Here is a 15,325-nt window from a genome sequence, read left to right as displayed (position 1 = left end):
GCTATTCACGCAAAGTGTTTAATAGGGACATCGTCAAAATGGTGCGTGAAACGCATGTGCTCAGATCCTTTTCTTTCTAACAGGATTTACTCATGCAACTCCTGGCTGCAGATTAAAACTTTATCCCCCACACAACCCCCTTCCTTTCTACTTTTAATCACGAGGTCAGAACTAAACTGGCAGCCTGTCAGTACTTCTAATGAATATGTTTTACACATTGTAGCTGGTTGCTTGCTCAGCAACAGCCTGTGCTATCTGGAGGCCAAAGATAAGTGCTCAGGGATTACCTTTAAAACAATCCCCCTAGCTCTTTTGTCACTAAGAGCAGAAAGTCGGAACAAAAACTGAGCCGTAATCCTTGCTTCTGTAGGCTGGCCAAATTTTAACAACTGAAGGTTCAGAAAAACAGCCCTTGAAAATGAGTATCAAAGCTCAACCAAAGTGCTGCAGCTGATGCAAGGTCAGGACGTCTAGTCCAACTCCCTTCCCTCTCCCTCAACTCCTGCTTGTTGCCGCCACGTGAAGATAATGTGCTGTTGGCCTGTGACTTGCACAGGGCAATGGGGAACAGACGGTTGAGAGTGGAAATGTGCTCTGCATGGCCTGCCTGGGCTCCTGGGGAACCAGGCAGCTCTCCAGACCAACTGGTTATTATTTCAGCCATATCCATGGGAATGCACAGCATTGGGCTTCAGACTCCTGAGCCCTTGTTACCCACAGGTCATGTCAACTGCCCCAGATTTACAGGGCCACTGCTGCACAAAAACTGCTTGAAGGGCAGTGTTTTCCCTTGTCATAGGGGAAGACTCAGAACTGGCTTCGTTTTGCCCCTTCAGAAAATAAATCTTTCCAATTCATAACTGTGATCACTGTTTTTTTTTAAGGAATTCATAAGATATATGGGTGGATACAACTATGACTGTAGCATCATCCCATTCACTAGTCAGAGCTGGTTCCCATAAAATTTCTTAATTTCTCCACACACTGTGCCAGTATCTCTCAAGGGCCGCAAAACACAATGCTGTACTCTGTACTCTTCAGTGTCTTCCAAATGCAGAAGCAGAAGAATAACTCTCCACATTAAACAGACCACAAATTTAATTCATCAAGCAAATTAATTATTATCTTACCTTGCAATTTCTTCCAAGGTATTAGGAAATATTAGCTGTAGCTTGCATTTTCTCTTCATCTGAAAACTTCTTTTTAAAAAAGAAAAGGAAAAAATAAAAAGATGCTACTCTATTAAGTCCAGACAACAAAAAATACGGAGTGAAGAAAAATTTTTCCTCTGCTTCTGTTGGATTACCTGAAAAATCCTCAAACAAATTCTGTGGTAGCTGTGACTTAATAAGAAGAAAATTTCACATTCATGCTAGAAACCCAACTGTGTACTTGAAGCACCAAAGAGATTGAGAAGAAAAAAAAGAAAGGCAACCGCAGAGGAATTGAAAGGGGAGCATCCAGTCAAAACACAGTATCCAGTGTACCACCATGGAGTGAGAAACTCTTTGGGATCTTTTAATGATGTAAGAAGTTATATTTGCTTATAAATTTAATTGAAAAGAGCTGCATCTGCTGAGGCAACAACCAGCACCATGGGCTTCATCTCTCAACCCACGCTTATTAAAGTCAAAGCTCTGCCTACAGCATGCTCTCCGTACACTCTGACTTGTTCATTTGTACCACTGTGCCTTGCATGTATTTCCTCCTGCAGACTTAGAACTGCAGCGAGAAGGCACAGAGAGACCACATGCCTATTCAGCAAAGAAAATCAAACCTTGATTTACCATCTCAAAGGCTGCAAGGTCACTTATCTTCTGAGTGCCCTGTAGTATTTCTTACCCTGGAAGAGCTCTCTAGGTTAATGGGTAAAGACCAGTCCACCCTAAATGTCACCTCAAATCAGGAAGCGCTTACTCAGTTCTGTCACTGGGGAACAGCAAGATTGTTGCAGACCATTGCACACTGTGATTCCTATAGGTGTTTTGGCTGCATCTGCCATGCACGTACGAAAATGTCTGAAGGCTGTTCTCCTGCCACCACCACATATATACTGCCAACACTCACGTGCCCTTTTTATCACTCCATTCACAAAAGACAAACATGCAAGCAAATGGGTAATTGCATCTGTAAATTTTTTTTTTTTTTTTTTTACCTGTTCTTTTGCAACGTGTCTCCTGCACTGCTCCATTCTTACCTTTCAAATACAGTCACCACAGCAAGGGGAAAAACTGTCACTGACAGAAAACACACCAACAGCTTGTTTTGAGTACTGCCAGTCAGGATGATTTTCTGGAAATAAAAAGAGCAGAAATAGCTGAGATATTTAAATTTTACAATGAGTTATTAATTCTGCATGTCAGTTAATTATCCTAATATTTTATATAATGATACCAGCTCTTATTAAAATAAATGGGAGGATTATGCAAGTCCTTTAAAACTTAGCACTGATTTTATGACAAAATACTTTCTCTTCCAACATCACAACAGTAGATTCTATTATTAACACCAATGGGAGCTGCTGTACTAAGAAATTTGTGTGTTGCTTTTTTGTTTGGTATAACAGAAGTCTTTACAATCAAGTCAGGTATGCTCAGCACTTCAAAGAAACATGTTGCAGATTAATGAAGCAGGACAAACCCAAAATGAGTTATTCCGAACCAATGGCTGATTAGAATATCCCTAAGAGCTACAGATATCCAATAGACTATGATGACTGTGCTTTGCTGGATATTGTTTAATTACCTTATAAATAAAACACTTATCTTCATACAGATTTTTTTTTTTCTTTTAGAGACAAAAGATAAATGTTTTTCATCAATGCTCTACTTTCAAAAATGTTTCAAAACATGTTTCCATGACTGCAGAGCTTTATTCCCATTTCGAGTGTGCTGCTTAAATGAAGAAACTTCATGAATTCTTTTGTGCTATGAATTTTGCAGAGCTACAATTGCTGGGAATGACTCTGTAGTAGGAAGAGCTCTAGTAGCTAAGCACTGACTTTATTAGGTTGTGATAAAAAGGAGTTATCAATGACTACAGTGAATTTAAGACACTTTATTGCTGAGTATTACAATGATATATTGCAGAATGCTTTTCAATTGGTAGTTAGCGTTCAGTTTCTTGCTAAGACGTGCAGTTTACATCTATTTAGCACCCACATAAAATCAGTTTTACATCTACACTCAAAATTATTAGTCAGAATTAAGAGATGAACATATTTTCCATTTTCAAAAGTTCTTATTTATTAAACGCTTCTTTTTTTCTTGGTTCTATCCCACTGGTCAAATATAAATATGAAAAGACACAGAGCAATCACGTATTACATATAAGCACTTACCATCTATCTTGTAGATGTGCCTTATTCCAGAAGACTCTGTGCTTTTTTTGTGGTTAGATGGTTAAGCTTTTTTTCTCTTCCTTTCAGTTGTTCATCCTAATGCCTCCAGCACCTCTAAGGAGTGGTACTAGTGACAATAAAGATGGAGAAAACTTATTAAGCTACATTATGTAGGTCATCCTCTCAGTGTATTCCCTGAAAAACATTCTGTTACTTTTTCCAGTTACTATCTATTTGAAAGAAGTACTGTAGAGGGTGTGAGTTATTGGATAGTGTTTTCAGTCTAAATAACTAGTATGTTTACTTCCAGGTTCTTATAATGGAGGGAATGGGGGTAAATAGGTAGCTTTCAGAGGTGCAGCTTTTCGTATTCTTCAAATAAGAGAAAATTCCTCACACATGAAATCTAGGACTTGCTCTAATGCCAAAAATCAAAATAAGAAAGGATAGGGCCAATGATACTTTAAAAAACCATAAGAGTTAGGGGTACATGTCATGTACCTTTGGCAGTCTGCAGATTCTCTTGCTCCAGCAATACCATTTTGAGATTTTTCCAATACTGGAAATTCGAGAGAGAACAAATCCTGAAGAGACACTGCCTGAATTTCCAAATTACTACGATTTAGTTTGTTTGTTTGCTTGTTTTTTAATTATTTAAATTCCAATATTTGAGCAGACACTACCCTGAGGATTGCACAACTGAAAAGCCATCTGAAGCCCAATTCCTTTTTTGTACAGTACACAATACCATATTTTAAGTTTAGCATTTTGTAAAACACAAGGAAAACTGTGCTGGAAGTAAACTGGAGAGCAATAGCATGCCGTTATCTGGCATGTCACATTAGTACGGGCTGTTCCTGTCATCATCCACCATCAAAATCCATCAGTTTCTACTATTTCTACTTCCTACCCTCTTTAAGGAACATAATGAAAAAATTGAGTAATGATAAGCAATAACTCCATGGTTCTCCCTTTTCTCTGTGTTTGCCCTGCTTGCCCATTTTAGGAGGAAGATGCCCATAGTTCTCTTTGAAGGTACCTTTCCCTTCACCTGGATTGTATTTGTCCTCGGGGATGAACCTGTTTTTAATAGGAAGGAAATCTTTGCCTACAGCCAAGTAATGGTACTTGTAGGTCTCACCTTCCAGCCATGCTGCTGTAGACCCTGGTTCCCACAACAGTGAAGCTCCCTCAGCTGGCTGGGGATTCTCCCTGGGTGTGGGGGGCAGCAGAACACATGGGATTTTTTTGATTCACCAGGGATATGGGGGATGCCATCATTTAATAGAATAAAATCTACTTACGAATGTTGTTACCAGCATAATTCCAATGAAAGGTGGGCAGGTGGGTGGCTGAATAAATCACAGAAGTACAGAATCAGATATGGAAAACTTGGTACCTCAATCTGCTCTCCAATATGTGAAGCCCTCGCAGGGGCTCTAGGGGTGCTGGGGACTGGGGACCACCCTCCCGGCTTCGAAGGGAAGGGACAAAGGAATTATTTTCTCTGCTTAAAGGCTGTACAGATTTCAACCACAGAAAGAACGATACAGGTTTTCCTTTCTTCTTTTCTGTCTATGACAGACTTTTCAGCTCTGTTGGGTCAGTCTGGCTGTAAATTAATTACCTATACAGAACACAGAGAGCAAATGTTTCCACATTGTGCAGAGTTATAAAGTTACACGGTTTTTGGGTTACTTAGAAAAGAATTAGGAGAAAATCTAACTCTTGTATTTTTGTTTGCACTGCAAGAATAGACGAGTATGGCATACAGTAAGGAAGAAAAGACATCTGATAAGAAGGAAAAAGTTTAGAGTTGAGAGAAAAAAATTCTTGCAAGAACAGTTTCCTTTATCAGGAAGCTGTAAAAACAGCTATTTTGAGCAGCTGGAGGAGATCACCGTGAAAGGAATTTCTCCTTTGGTAGGAGCTTTCAGTTTGTCTGTGTTAGTAATGTACTAATGCTGGATTAAATTCTGTGAGAAACAGAAAAAAAAAGAAAAAGATGATTCACTAAATGTAGCTTTTCTTAACCTGAATTGAAGAAATGTTTTCAAATTCTCTCTAGCCCATCATAAAGAAAATTCTTTAAGATGGAATTGCATCCAAGAGATTTATCCAGCTACTGTAGGTAAGCAGTGAACCATATCAAAACCTATGTGTATTAGGCTTGGCTGTAAATCTTTACTTGCAGTTACTAGCCAGTCTAAAATTAGCAGAATGTATATGGTGGTCCACAAAGCAGAGACGTTAACTTGAATGATATGTCCTGTAGTAAACAACTTTGAGCAGAACTACTATTGCTGAAGGAACTGTGAGATGATAATTCAGAGAAGAGATTTAAAACAAAATCTGTATGGTAGTTTAAAAGATTAAAGGTTAATTGGTCACTTTGGATGTATTCACAATGTGCCTTGATATTCAGAATCATAAACTCGTAGTCACCTTATTCTATTCACACCCTATTGACAGCCTTTAACAAACCCCAAGTGCTCACTGTCTTTCCTTCAGGTTCCTCAATATGCAGGGTTGCATACGTTTGATGCCAGGAAAATAAATTACATCAATTTGAGGTTCAGCTGACAGGCCAGTGATGCTGACTGCAGATCATAGCCACTGAGATTTGCAGACTTTAGATGAAAAATTACAGAAAAAATTTGATTTGGATTTTTAGCAATAACAAAGACAGGATGGGATACCAAGCTACCTTAAAAAAAAAAAAAAAGTTCTGTAAATTCGTAAGTAAATAAGGACATACTTCCAATTAATTTGGGTGAAGAGGAGACATAACCAGTATCAACATATCCAAACCTTTTACCAAAAAAAAAAAAAAAGAGAGAAAAAATATGTAGAAAACATAGATTCAATATGCCTTTACCTTCCCACAGGATTCTAATAGGGCAGAAGAAAGATATATTTCAGTCTACTGCAGTTTAAGAAACCTAACAGTATGCTGCATAACAGACACCACTAGGAGAAAACTTAATTGTTTGGGAAGCAAGTATTAAAGTCAACATTTTCTAACACAGAATCTCAGACAAAAATTAATATCGTGTTTTCTCTGCAGTAGTGGTTGCATGTGGTCATTGGAGGTAAATGAGTTTTCAGTGATTAAATAAGTTTTCTTAGATGTTTCTCGAATTTCAGTTTCTTTTGTCTGCTTTTCTAATAAATTCAGAATGTAGCCTTCATGATCATAATTGTTTCCACAGTAACAGAATACAATTCTGAGAGTTCATTGCCCTATTTCTTAGAGAGAAAAAATGGCCTGTGGAGAAGCCTGCCATCTATATTTCATTTGTATGTAACTTTTCAATTCCTCCAACATACATCCACAGAAAGAAAACACATATTTGAAAATAAAGGGAAATTAAATAGATGCTTTTACCCATCCCTGCAACAATTCTAATTTTTTTTAGCTAAGAGCAAAGGATTCTGCTCTGAAATTAATTTTAAAATGTATGTAACTAAATATCATTCCTTCTGAGTGCAGATATGAATGCACAGGTGGGAAATTGTGAGTTCTTGTTTAGCCACCACACAGAATAAAGGCACTCACTGTCTAGTCAAAAAAATTAGAGTGAGTATATTTCTACTTTGGACAATATGCTAGAAAATACAATAATCTATTTTGAATTTTTAAGATTTCTTGCAATGTAGTAATACTCACCATCATAGATTTCCTAAGCAGACACAGGAGGGATCATGACAGACTGCTTCATTTTTGCAAAAGTACTTTTCATCTGAGTTGCATCAGGATTCTCTAAAGTAACATTAAATGCTCTCTTGAGGCTGGTGTCCTTGAACAATGGGCTTAGCTGTGGATATACAAACATAAAAATACCATGTTATAAATACAGCAGATGGAACAGGACTGGCACAAACAATAAAATCTCTACAATAGTCTTGATTTTACCGTTCCTTGGCAAACTGCTGGACAGAAGGGAACACCTGTATCCAGTTGTACACACACACATTTCCAACGCTTCTGTAGGGAGAAACACTAAAAACTGCTCACCATAGGTATCATTATACTGTGCTGCTCTGGATTTTAAATTGACAGTTTTTAAATAGTGCTGGAAAATACAGAAGCTCAGTATTTCTGAAACTCAGATACCATATATTTATGTATCTGAAGATGTGTTCAGGACCCTGGCACAGGAATCTTCTCTGAAAACCCTGAATGCTAGAGGTGACACTGCAGGTACATGTTAGTGGATATACAGGCTAGAATGAATGATAAAGAACTATATTTTTTTCAAAGGAAGAGTGAAAAAGAAAAAAAGACACAGAAAAAGTAGTACTTTGGAAAATACTGCTTTCCAAGATAAAAATAATTTTGCATTTTAGGATTCAGATTTAAAAAAAAAACTTTTTAATTCCTTGTATTAAATTATTGTTCTGATTAACTACATAATTAAAATACTATATTGAGTGTGGAAACCAACAACTTTAAAGTGAACATACCATTTAGGTTTAGAATATAAGGTTAAAGCATTCTGTAAATCGCTGATACACAGGACTAATAGTCAAGACCTTTCCTTAGCAGCCATTGTCTGAACATTCATTGCTGAATTAAAATGCGATCTACAAGCACTGTAACTGTATTAAAATGTAATCTCCAAACACCTTCCAGATAGGTGCTGTTCTCACGGCAACTTTCCTCATGAAAAGGGAAAGCAAAATATAGTCTGCCAGCTATATTCTATATAGGAAAGTGGAAAACGGTGTGTGATACTTCCCTCCCCAACAGAGGAAAACCCGCTGCTTTTGCAAGTGGATTTGCCTGTGAAATGAACTCAGGCCTGAGTACATCAGCATGCTGCTATGCTGTCTCCATATAGTTTTTCATCCTTCTCCCTACCATGGCTGTGCCTCTGCGTGTACATACAGTAATTAAAAGTTGAAATATGTAATTCAGCTAAAAATGGCAGTGATATCGTCAGTAAATCTGAATCTTACAACTCAAATTTTACAACTGGGAAGGGGAAGAAAAAAAGAAATGGAGAGAGCTCCCACAGAACAAGCCTGAAGGGGGGCACTCAAAGTGGTAAATGTTTCTGAAGGAAACATGAGAAAACATGACAAAGCTGGAAATAAGATTAGTGTATTTTTTGTCAGAAAACTGCAGACGAAGGAAAAAAAGAAGTTAAGGAAAGCCCTGATTTAGTCATTGCAGGACTGCGTTGGAGCACAGAGGACCTGGAAAGTACAAAATGGCAAAGTGCTGCAGGATTAGGGCCTAAACATCCTTCCTACCTTCCTCAGGAATTTCCTTAAAGGCTATCAGCGGTGAGTGTACATTCGTATTTTTCTCTCCTGTTGAAGTAGTCAAGACAGTAACAGCATGGCCCAGAGGTCAGACACACAACACTGAAACATTACATACAGGGCTTTTTTCATTTGCTGTGAAATGAAAATACCTCCACTGTTAAGAAGGAACAACAAACCTTTAGAGCATGCTAGGAAAAAAGCCTCATCCCCCTGACAATCGAGTGCTTGGCCCCATTAAAAGGATTATCAATCAGAAAAGGTTGCCAGATACGGTGTGTCTTGTGGCATGAACATCTTTCCAGTAGCAACTTGACTAAGATCAGCAACTCATTTTACATAGGCCACTGACCGACCATTAGATGGTAATGAATTTTAGTCACTACCAACCTGAGACAGATATGAACCAGTGACCTGGAGGTGAAAAGAATTGGATTACATTACCAGTTATCTGATCTATCCTGCGCCTTGAATATCTAGCTCCATTTCTACTTTTTACAGAGGATCAACCACTACAGACACACAATAACAAATATCATTCAATGGTCAGTCACCAAGTATATCAGGTTATGTTACTTAGCTCCTATCATCGATTATATTAAGCGCAATAATTCTCTGAAGAAATTTAATCCAATTGCACAGCAAAGCGTGTTATTTGCTACTACATAAAATTTCTTTTGCAGGCAAAATACTTGTGATAAAAAGAATTTGTAATAAAGCAAAATGACTGTATTAAGTAAAAAATAAAATAAATTAAAAACAAAACAAAACAAAAAACCCAAATTCAATTAAATCTTTGAATCCCCAAAGAAAAGAGAGGAAAATAATCTCAGGGAAGATGAGGAAAAGATTTAGTTAAGGTTGTTTTTCAGACTCCTGTTCAAAAACATTATTTTTTGCTGGACAGACAACAATAGCATTTTTCTGGTATTTTTCAGCCACAAAAATACATAGGAATCTCTGAGTTTTTTTAATTTGTTCGAAGATACTTTCCTTAATAATCCTTCCTTTAAAGGTATCTCCCTGCTTTATCTATCAACATTTTACCATTTTCAAGCCCAGTTGCTACCAAACAGCTTTACAGCTTTTATTTCTTCACATTCAAATGGCTGTCTGTAATCACACTTCCGTTTTTATGACTGGGACTCTAAAAACAAAATGCAACAAAAAACATGGTTTTTCCTCTACTCGTTACCGACAGCAAAGTAATGCAGCTAGTAGTATTGACAACCACCCAAGGCACTCCCTGTTCTCTTTTCCTGTAGCCCCTCTATCTGGTTATCCTGGTGAGATGCTGATGGTCCTCCAGTGTTTTATACTGGTAGAGTGATGATCCCTTTGATGAAAGAATGGGTGGAGATCTCAGTTCTCTTATTTAATTGAAGGTAGCATAGATACAAAGCCGGGAAAAAGACAATATTGCAAAGAGTACATCCACTGAATTAGCAATCCTTTAACGCAAACATATAATACGCAGAAGCATACAAACTTACATACTACATACTTACATCTTTGCTGATAAGTAAATAGAGGTATATAACAATAGTTTGTAAGTACACACAGCTCTGAGGCCCTGTAAACAGATTCTGTTTGTCTGCATCACCCAAGGTCTGTTTTCACTATAAAACACTGTATCTGTGGACTTTGAAAACATTACTGGGCTCGTAATACAGTTTATTTTAATATTTCTGAGCTGGGTGTAAATTCTTCCATGTTTGTAAATTTATATCCTGTAATCAACTATTGAGATTATTTCCTGACTGTGTAGCATAAAAGGATTACGCACATAAAATTAATTTAGAATTGTCAATGCCTTTATTATGTATGAAACTAATTAAGGGCTCAGTTTTGCAGACTGTTTCTTCTAACTGTACCTTTTATTTCCGTAAGTGCTTCAAGAAACAATGTATATAAGGAGTATTTGTGCCAATACACATTTACATTAGGAGCTCTCAGGTTTGTGAAGTTAAATTAAAACCTCTATAGATTACCTCTGCTCCTCAGGTGTTATTCATATTTTTTATCACAAAGGCATCATATCTCGGAATTATAATGAACTACAGAGAAAATCATAGCTTTAAAATGGGATTTCAAGGAAAGACTCTTACAGGGTAAAAAACAGTTATAATAGATTAAATAGATGTTCTGAATTGACGTTCTGAATTGATTGTCATGTTTTTTAAAAAAATATTAGAGGAACTGTCTGAGCTGAAATGGAGTTGGTGGTAATGAGCTTGAGAGGGTATAGCAGGACATTCTGGAGACCACTAGGGCAAATTAGTACTTAAATAGTCAGTTTAATGGTCAGGCAAAAGAATTGCACTAAAAAAAGATAAATACACAACTACAGGTAAATCAAATGGCACTACTATATTATATATGCAAGATATTCAGAGGATGCAGAAAAAAGGGCTTCATTCTTTTTTACTCTCAAATTCTTTAACTTTTTTTTTTTACTCTTAAACCACTTTACACTGCTTTGGCAGGAGAAAGCCCTTTGAAAACTTTCCAGAACATTAGATAGGAATTCTAAACTGAGGCAGACACATCCTTCCTAATTACTTTCAATTTTTCAAGTTTCAGAGAAAGCTAAAATTACCTTGCAAATCATAAGTCAGAAATATGGTCTGCAGAAGGTATTGGTGAAGACTGATTAACATTTACAGGTCTTCTCTCTGTCACTGAATCACTCATGAAGTGACTCATTGTTACTTGTAATCATCTTATTAATAGTTTGTGAACACACATTTCAGCATCAATGTCATTTGCAAATGTTTCTTTATACTGATGACTTCAGGCATTTGGTGTCCATTATTCCATGACTGTATTCCTAAACCAGGTTTTTAGGGAACTGTCTGTTCCCTAAGTAGACACTGAAGGAAGGGAGAGAGAGAAAAAGCAAGCACAGTCACAAAAGTAAACGAGGAACACAGGGTTCACCTCATCCTGGAGAAGCGTCAGGAAGTCACAGTACAGCCAGGGGCTGATAACATATATTTCTGAGGACTTTGATTATGCCATTAAAGAGATGGCTGGGAAGAGGCAAGAAGTGAGATCAGAAAGCAGAATGAAAAAGAAATTCAGTCAACAATAAAAAGGGGGGAAAGAAAGTAAGTGGGAAAGAAGGCAGTCTTAAAGCAGCAAAAGTTGTGCACTGATGGTTACTTGTTCCCAGGAAGGGGTCTGGAAAGCTTTCTGAAAAACCATGAGACACGGAATATAAGAGGAATAAATGGAGAGATCAGTGGTGGTATCAAAAAAGACAGCACTAATGAAGAAAAAAAAAACGCCCAACCAAACAACAAAACAACCAAACACACTAATGAGGATAATAAATTAAAGAAAAGAACTAATGGGAAAGATCCCTTCGCATAAAGTAGCCAAGCAGTTATGTGTGACTGCCTCAGTGTTAGTATCACCATTTGTGAATATAATTGAACAACAAGAGGAAATCAGAATTATACTGTAAGCTGGTGTATACGCATTGGACTAAATGACTGGTCTGGAAACACCTGTGATTTCAACATGTTCGTTGGAAAGACTTTAAGCTTTGAACTCCTGTAGCCTGTCCATCAGCAACTTTTAACGCAAATTTTCATTCAAGACCACGTTGCTAAATATGGGCTGGCCTGTGCGACTGCATGTTGATCACTTATCAACTGCAATTGCATTGAATACGAGATTATTTTTATTTTTTTTTGCATTGGGGACAGGTACAAAGTACAGGGTTTGTGAATACAAAATCATTAGAAATGGCAATGTTTCTGTAGAGAACCATGGCTTTGCATACATTACATTTTGCTTAAAACTTCAGAGACAAAACATAGCCCAACCGAAATGCATGGAGGTGTTCCCATTTTGAATATTTTCTAGAACTTTAAATGAAAACACAGGCTAACTGGTTTTTATGTGCAAATCAAATTCCACTTTACTGAAAATGCATTTATTGTGCATTAAGCATACCTTGAAAAAGATCTCACCTATTTCTTTGTACTACTTTATTTTTATTTCTAATTCTATACAACCAGTACATAGTTACTGTGTACACACGCACACACATTTTTTCCTCCTGAGCTTTAAATGTGTCACTACAGCCTTTGAAAGCTGTTCTTTATTGACTCTCCTTTGCAACTGCATAGCCTAGTGATCAACTTTCAGTCTTAATACTAAATTCAAACTTCTAGTTATAGGTGAGCTTGGTTCAGCAAAATTACCTCTTCATTGACTCTAAAAATGACAATTTTTTTTTTGACTGAAGGAGACTAATTCTTTTTATGGCACTAAATGGCTAGACTGTGCTGCTGATTAGATTATCGAGTGTTCTTGAGTATTTAGAGTTAATTTTACAACTCTTCTATGCACCACACGGTATACAGTGGAGTTCATTACCTTTGGAAGTGAACATAAAATGCATCCAGTTTACAGAAAGATAAACGTGTCTTCTGCAGCATGCTGTCATGGCTCAAGTGAAAGATTTGGGATTTTATGATTGAGCCGAGACAGAAAATAATAGGCATAGGACCCATTTTTAATGTGATTATCTACTTATGCTCAGCATAAATGAAAAAAACCAACACAAAACAAAGCAACGGGTGACTAAGTAGTGTAAAGAGCCAAGTAAATAAAAATGTTATTAAGATGTTTTATTTTATATCTATCTTTGTAGTAAGTAATAAAATCAAAATGGGATGGCTACGAATAATTTTAAAACTAACGAACATAATTCAAAATCATACTGCATCTTGCAACCAAGGATCTCCAGATATTTTAAAAACTGGGCAAGTGTCCCTACATTTATTTTACAGATGGCACAAGTGAGGTACTTATATTAGTAAGGGACAACAATTATGCTTTGTTGCTGCCTGCATGAAATCAGTTTGGAGTATAATTAAACTTAAAGACAATGAATTGTGTTAATGCTGAGTATGACTGCGATATTTGGGACAAACTCTTAGGAAACTAGGGAAGGTTTACATGGACAAGCAATTACAACTGCTCTCTCTGATCAAAGCCTCATATGAGGTGCATTGGATTGAAAAATTCAGGGTGGATGTTGTCCATTTTCAATGATGTCAATAATTTTGGAATTTGGTCAGAAACATTTATCGCATGTGGGAAACAGTGAGTAAAAACTTATAACTGAAAACTATGGATGCAAATACCAAGAGCATTTTTATTCAAGTGTTTTAATATTAATTATAGTCAGTGTTTTAATGCATTTTTTAACTCTTAAGAGACTATATGCATGGGAGTGCTTTGTCTAACTTGAACTGAACTGAACTACCATAAGCTGGATAAGTTAATATTAAAGACTGTCAGTGAACTGTAAATCTACAACAGGATCTTTCTTTGGTCTTCCAGGTTTGCAATCTATGTTCTTGTTAGAATAAACCCAATGAAAAATCAACCCATGAAAATTCAGAAATATGTAACTTGTCACCTCTCTGGAATTAATCATAGAATCATAGAATGGTTCAGGTTGGAAAGGGCCCTAAAGATCATCTAGTTCCAACCCCCCTGCCATGGGCAGGGACACCTCCCACTAGACCAGGCTGCTCAAAGCCTCATCCAGCCTGGCCTTGAACACCTCCAGGGATGGGGCATCCACAGCCTCTCTGGGCAACCTGTTCCAGTGCCTCACCACCCTCACAGTAAAGAATTTCTTCCTGATATCCAATCTAAATCTACCCACATTCAGTTTGAAGTCGTTACCCCGCGCCCTGTCGTTACACTCCCTGCTAAAAAGTCTCTCCCCAGCTTTCCTGTAGGCCCCCTTCAGGTACTGGAAGGTGCTATAAGGTCTCCCTGGAGCCTTCTCTTCTCCAGGCTGAACAACCCCAACTCTCTCAGCCTGTCCTCATAGGAGAGGTGCTCCAGCCCTCTGATCATCTTCGTGGCCCTCCACTGGACCTGCTCCAACGGGTCCATGTCCTTCTTGTGCTGAGGACTCCAGAGCTGGATGCAGCCCTAGGGTTTTCAGTCCTTGCAGATGCACAAAACAAAAAGAAAAAAGTAAATGAAAAATGCTTTGATATTTGACATTTAAATTCTGTTAAACATTTTCCTTGGTGGAATTTTTGACAATTCAAGCAAAGGCTGCATTGTATTAATATTTATCACCCCGCTGTCTTTTCAGTTCAAACCAATCTGAATCTGACCTTCAGGTAAAGGTGAGTGCCTTCCTCTTTTGGCTCCATTTATATAAATGGAAAGTTAGAATTGGGCCAATGTATTTTCAAACTTAATGGAGGTAATTTTTTTCTAATTGCTTTCCCCTTCTGTTCAATAAATGAACACCTATAAACATCACCCAATTATTTAAGATAATATGCTTTTTCTTGCAAACGGACACATTAGGAGAATGGTTACCTGAAGACAGAAATATCTAATCAATATTGACCACACATATTGCAATTTTATTGCAAATTTGTGTTTTTGTACCTATATGAGGAAATAAATGATGTTTATATCACTACTGTTAGTTCTGCATTAGCAGATTCACTTTTCCCTCACTGACCACATGCTGCTACACTGCTGGAAGCCGTGAATCTTTTCCAGGGTATGTAAATATTCTTCTCAGTTACAACTTTCTGAAACTAAGTGTAAACAATCTTGTCTCTGAATTTCATAGACGATAGGAAGGATTGGAGGGATAATTATAAAAATTCAAGGTATGAAGAGCCAGAACTCTACAGATACAACACGTTCACAGAA

Source organism: Larus michahellis, chromosome 5 (genome assembly GCF_964199755.1).
Source record: "Larus michahellis chromosome 5, bLarMic1.1, whole genome shotgun sequence".
In the NCBI taxonomy this organism is placed as follows: domain Eukaryota; kingdom Metazoa; phylum Chordata; class Aves; order Charadriiformes; family Laridae; genus Larus; species Larus michahellis.
Note: the sequence above shows the minus strand (reverse complement) of the source record.